This window comes from Cyprinus carpio, unplaced genomic scaffold, assembly GCF_018340385.1.
Source record: "Cyprinus carpio isolate SPL01 unplaced genomic scaffold, ASM1834038v1 S000006635, whole genome shotgun sequence".
Classification (NCBI taxonomy): domain Eukaryota; kingdom Metazoa; phylum Chordata; class Actinopteri; order Cypriniformes; family Cyprinidae; genus Cyprinus; species Cyprinus carpio.
In genome coordinates, this window is record NW_024879264.1 from 401851 (window position 1) to 408913 (window position 7063).

A 7063-nucleotide genomic window follows, 5' to 3' on the forward strand; every position below is an offset into this window, starting at 1 on the left:
GTTCTTTACATTGTTGTAGTTACATCATCTAGCAGGAGGTGCTAACCGGATCATTCTAACCAGTAAAACCCTGACTCTTTGGATGCTGCTGACTAAATGATTACTTACAAAAACTAGAAAAAAAAACTAGCAGTGAAAATAAATTTACCTAAAACAAAAATGAAAGCTAAACTGAAACCATAAAAGTGCATCACTATACAAATGAAAACTTGGTTTGTGAACTTCAAAATCATACTTAAATATTTTTTTAGGAAGACAGGATACTGCCCCAGCTCTTTGTCAAGTTTTTTTCAGGTTTGGTCACAGCATAATTCATTTTTTTCCATGACTTTGCTGTAAATTCTCCAATAAATATTCAAGACCAGAATGCAGCTCGTAGTATTCATAGCAAATAACATCAAATTTTCAGAATACAGATTGTAATTGTAAAATAATAAACCCAGCATGTATTTTACAGAGTAACATTAGATAAAGTCTGACTGGGCTGAAAGAGGAAAAACTTTCATTCTACCTAGATACAGCAATGTCACTGTGTGAGTAAAACTTTGAGTGGATGATGCAAAAGCCCTAACAGAGAGAGTAATACTTGCTTTCTTTCACTTTAGTTAAATGCTTGTCTGATGTTTGTTTGAATCTCATCTATCAAGATGGAGCTGTACACAACCGTTCTTGCCCTTACCGTCATTCTCTCAACTGATGCTAAATGTAAGTTAATGATTTTTAATCACTTTAGCACTGTTTTCGTAAGTGATTAAATAAAAAATAAAAGAAACCTTCAAATTGATCTCTTGCCACACTGCTAACTGTTCATCCAAAACCAATTTTAAATCCTGATTTTTTTTAATAGAAACCTTTAAGTAATAATAATTGACTATCATTGAGATTTAAGTGAAATAAAAGTGTAATATTGTATAAAGTTAAGTGTAGTAATACAATATGGTATATCATTGCCTACCTTCTACCCCATTATAATCAAAAGTAACATAACATAAACGTACTAAAGTGTAATATAACATCAACATATATTAAACTTAAAACATATATTAACTTAAAACACCCCAGTATAACGCACAAACATTCTTACTAGTAAGTAACAATGTTTTAAATAAAATGCTTAATGAGAAATGTTATATGTAGCATCTTCATATACACAGTATGCACTTAAATTACCTAAATTGACATAAAATCAGTAATGGTTAAAAATATCTCAACAATGTGTTATCAAAAGTCAGTGAAGACTTGGCATGGCCACAATGTTCTGTCAGTTTTGAGGAAAGAATAGACTACGCTTTTACAGTCAAAGCTAAACAATTAATACAGCCATCTGATCACATTGTAATTTCAACGAGGGGGCAAGGGGTGGGTGAGGAACAAGGTTGAGAACCACTGTGTTACAATGTTTTTTTTATTTTATTTTTTTTTATCAGTCTTACATATTTCTCCAACTAAGGTCAATGCTCTTGCAAAGATCACAAACATGTTTGTGGCCTCTGGGTTTACCTCCTGTATATTTCAAGCCTCTTACTTTAATCTGGCAAGAAAATTGTATCCACTTTATATTAATTTGAGCTATGAATATGGAAATAAATGATGTCAGTGTTGAATTGATTGCCAATTTTTACAGGCCTGTGCTTCAGTATCTCTGCAGCAATATCTCTTCTATTGCTTGGTGAATTACTTTGTTTGAGGAGAACTGTTTAAATAGATTTAGAAACAGAGAGTATGGTGGACACGCACACAATGAATAGGTGGGAACAATTAACAAGCAGGACCCTGACAGTTCTCTTTCCATGAAAATTAATGAATACAAGCACATTTTGAAAGTAAAGTCATGTTCATTTACTGTAACAATATTTATAGTTCATTTTTCACACTTCTTTTAGGGTAGGTGACAAGTAATATTTACTGAATGAACAATAAATAAATCATTGAAAATGTTCAGTTCACCTCAGTTGCCTATGATAATTGTTTTTGGAGATTCAGTCTTTGTTTTTAGAAATGTGTAAAATCAGTCAAGAAAGGCTATCACTTTAAACATTATGTTTGGTGTGGTGAAAAGTTATTTTGTGTCTGTGTGTCCTGAAACCACCCCGTTTCAAAACAAGATTATATTGACATGAGATCATTTTACAGTTTGCAGGTTTTTTTTTTCATCTTTGCTACACACACACACACACACACACACACACACACACACACACACACACACACACACACACACACACACACACACACACACACACAAACACACACACACACACGCACACACACACGCACATACATGCAGACACACACAAACACACACACACCCACCAATGGTTCTTCAGCATTTCTTTGGGGTGGTTGAGGTGCAATATACTGTAGCACCACTGCCATACAAAGAACCTTTATAGTTCTTTAAAAGTTCTCTAAATCATTAAAGGAGGAAAGGATTAAAAACAACATACAGTGTATTTCCTGAAGATAATGTTGTCCCCAAACCCCCCCACAACCAAATACCCAAGCAACCCCACACCATGAGCCTTTCGACCTCAGAAATGAACACAGATGGAACAAGACTTTGTGACCTTAAAAAAGCATCAAAGTGATTCAGAACAGCTTTTGCCATTGTAGTAAATTCCCATTTATAGCAAACATGTGAGAGAGGAGTAATATATCTAAAATCTTACGAGGAGAATGGTGTTCCTCTTATGGTTCTACATACACCATGGCCCCATTTACACTGCATGGTTCAAGTGACCCAATTCCGATTTTTTCCTCTCATGTGACACACACACACACACAAAATGGGTTTCTTCAGCAGTTCTTTTTTGTGTGGATTTGAGGAATCCCTATATAGCACCACTACCATATAAAGATCATGTTAAGCCTGTATAGTCCTGTAAGCCATTATGTTTTTTTTCAGCAGTTCTTTGGGTGGTTGAGGTGCAATATACTGTAGCACCACTGCCATACAAAGAACCTTTATAGTTCTTTAAAAGTTCTCTAAATCTCTCTTAGTCCCTTATATTATAGTTGGGGAAATTATTAAAAAATGACATTAAAATACAGTGTATTTCCTGAAGAAAATGTGGTTCTCAACTTTTTTTCTCCCAAGGCCCCCCATAAGGAAATATTACAGGGCCCCCAAAACAAGACTTTTTTGACCTTAAGCATAAAAAGTGATTCAAAACTTTTGCCATTGCGTAAATTTCCATTCATAGCAAACATATGAGAGGAGTAATATATCTAAAATCTAAGGAGGAGAATGGTGTTCCTCATACATACAGTACCATTTGACAAGGGTATGACTTTAAGATAGGTGCTATATAGCACTTGAAGTGGTTAGCCTATGATTACCACTATGAACCGCTTTTAGTGCTATATACAGTAGCACCATTTTTTATGTGTATACTGTTATTTCCGCGTCTTACTGAAAATCGAATTGAAATATGCTTGTAATAGTGAAAAAGTATTTTATTATCATTTTAGCGGTAAGAGTAGTAAGACAAAGCTTATTAGAGCATAATAGTACAAAAGGCAATTAAATATATATTTTTAAAATTAATATATTGAACAAAAAAATGGTTACTTGTTATACATGTTACTTTATTATTTATTTATTTTTAATAGCAGGTGTAATAATGAATAATTACAAGAAAGTAATTATTAACTAAACCCTCCAACAATTATATATAGAGTTGTTACCATCTAATCTATATACCATCTTTACCGCTTGTTTCTTTCTTTTCTTTTCTTTTTCTTTTCTTTCTTTTCTTTGCTTTTCTTTTCTTTCTTTTCTTTCAACAGTGGATGGCAACTGGTTGATGGTTAAGAATAACACAGCATATGCTGGGTATATATTTGCAATTACAGAATGTGTCCTTCCAATTTATGAATAATATAATCAAATAAGAAAACTTTTTTTCCTTCCAGCTCATTCAATGTATATTACAAAATTGTTAACCCTAAGACTTAAGTTTTATGATGCTCAATCTTTTTCAGTTGTTCATGAAGATTTCAAAATTGCAGTATTCTCTGCTTTCACGAGCAGAGAAGTATGTTTGGATTTGATGAAAGAGAGGGAGATGTGGGTATGCTGACTTTGATCAGAAGAGAGAGGGGAGTAGTAACATTACCTGATTTTTGGAGATCCTAATACATTTCCTGGATTTATGAATTCAGTAAGCTGAGGGGATACATATAGCAGAAGTAATTTCAACCAAAAACATTAAAACCTTTCCAAGAGTCCACCACCAGAAAAGGGTAAAAGCTATGAAAGTATTATATGGATCGCTTACATTTTTTAATTAAAATAAATAAAATAAATAAATAAATATTTATGTATATGAAACATAAAACTTTATATCAATGTTCCCTTTAATAAGGGTTTTATTAAGATTTCCATTAATGAGCTAAAACCCATATTTACAAAGGCATTAATGATTGATGGTACAGTTATTATAAAATCAATAAAAAATCTATAAAAAGCCACCTTTTACACAATATCTGTGGGGAGCCCTTGTAATTTTTGTCTTATAAAGGCTTAATAAAGATTTATTAATGCTTATTTTTAATCAAACCAACTTCATAATTTTTATCATGATGCGAGCAAACAATTAAATTCTTTATACTGAAAAGTATTGTGTTTACATAAATTTTATTGTAATGTCTTAATTCACCTAACTTTGTATTTTGATCATAATGAAATAAAGTGAATATTACAAAGTGAACAACAATGTAAAGTGTATACCATGATGTGAACGCAGTATCTGTCTCGAAACGGAAATGAAATTAGCTATATAACATGTATCTAGGTGTCATCAGATTCTTCATCAAAAGTATATAACTCTTAAATAAAGTTAAGATATCTAAATATATTTGAATGAACTATTGAATTAATGAATACAGTTATCTTTTTCTAGATGCACCCCAGTCATCAATCTTTCCAAAAGATGATATACAGCTGAGTGTTCAGAACACTCTCATCTGTCATGTGACTGGCTTCTATCCTCCATCTGTCAGCATCTCTTTGGACAAAGAATAACAGCTGTGCGACAGAGGGCATGGGTTTAAGTCAGTACCGTCAAAGGAATGATGGGTGCGCTTCAGCATCTTCTCTCCACTCTTAAGCTTACACACCTGCTGAAGGAGACATTTACAGCTGTGCAGTGAACCAGCACATAGCTCCCCTCCAGGTCAACCTCAGACCAAAACATGGGGGGTGAGAGTGTGGTTTTCAAATTCGAAATGAATGGACGCAAGATTTCAGTACTTCTTCCAATTCTTTGTTCTGTTAGAAGTGATACATTTCAAGCTGTTATCATATTAATGCATCATCAAATATTCTATGCATGTATTTTCCAGATGTTGATGTTGCTCTCCCAAGTGTTGGTCCAGCAGTGTTTTGTGGAGTGGGTCTGACTCTGGGGCTGCTGGGGTCGCTATGGGAACTGGCACCTTGTTAAGAGAACGGCTGACAGTAGGGCCATGGAGGCAAACTAAAAAAAGGTCTCTTAAATGAACTGCAGCTGAGCAATTTGCATAATGCTATTGTGCACTTGTGTGTCATTTTACATGACAGGTAACAATATTGATGTTAAAGATAGATAAATACATAAATACCTATATCTGGATGGTTTAAAATACTTTAAAATAAAAAGAAAAAAATACATAGTTGATGTTAACTTTCACAGATCAGTTTGCAATTCATAAGATATATTGTACTAAAAACACTTTCTCGTTGTTTCCTTTCCTGCTAGATTTAGTTTCATTTCATATAAAATTAAAAACATACAAATTAAACATAACACACATTTGAAAATGACGTTGAAATTATGTAATTATTGTAATCCATTAAAATTAATTTACTATAAATATTTACTACTAAATATTGTCCTATGTATTTTATGATGTATACTTCAAATAAAATAGAGTCTGAGCTGTTTGTACTGTCTTTCTGTGTTCTCTTGATAAAAAGAATATATGGGAAATCTTATATTCTTTTATGTGTGTGTGTACATACAATCATGCTTATTGCATGTTATGCAAAATCTCATTAAACACTTTGGTGTTATTGGGTCCAAAAAGTTTATGAAACATGTTGTTCTTGGACATGACAGTGAGCCCTATGCTGTTTTAGATGCTAATTCTCTAAAAGACCATCTAAATTATTAATATATATTTTTTTATTATTATTTGTAATTTTGGGCAATGGTGACTTTAGTGCATACTGTGTCTGAGATATTAGTTACAAGTTTTTATTAAAATAGTGGAAAACTAACAGCAAGTTCATATGCATTAAAACAATACAATTCTGGGGAAGTTACTTATAATCTGAAACAGTATTATGAAGTGAAAATACTGATAACCCATTAAAGTATTAACAAACAAATCTGGCGGAATTCAAATGTGGAACAGAATTCTTAGTGAAAAAAATTGTAACCCATTTGTAGTTCATAAATCGTTAACACACAAACCTGGAAGAATTACTTAGAATCTGCAACAGTATTCTAAAGTGAAAATATTGTTAACCCATTAGTACTTAATAACATTAATGCACAAACCTGGAGGAATTATATTTTGGAACAGTGTTTTAAAACTCCAATACAGAATGACTGTGTGAATCCACTAACCAAATCTACTGTCTAAGATAAATAGAACAGAAACAACAACTTAAAATTCATGTTAATGTTGGCTAATGATGATGTCTCCTTTTGGAGAAAAAGGGTACAACTTTTGACTGTAGTAAATCCACCAACTGCAAGTTACATCATGATCACATTATAGCTTTTACGTCACTGAATGACTTTCAGAGTTTTATGATACAGGAAGTGTTGTAAAATGAATACTACACCTATTATTATAAGCAGGAGCCCAAGTAAAGCTGAATCAAATTGAATATATTGTGCAAACATATTGAGGATTAGCATCAGGCATTTAGTTAATGATGTATCTAGGTGTTTCTATGCAAGGTTTATTCAGCATACTGAAATGTCTCAGTGACATCTATTAAAAAAATAAAAACATCCTTTTGTCTCATTGCCAATTTACCACTGCATTAATTTTGTTGGCAATACGTAAT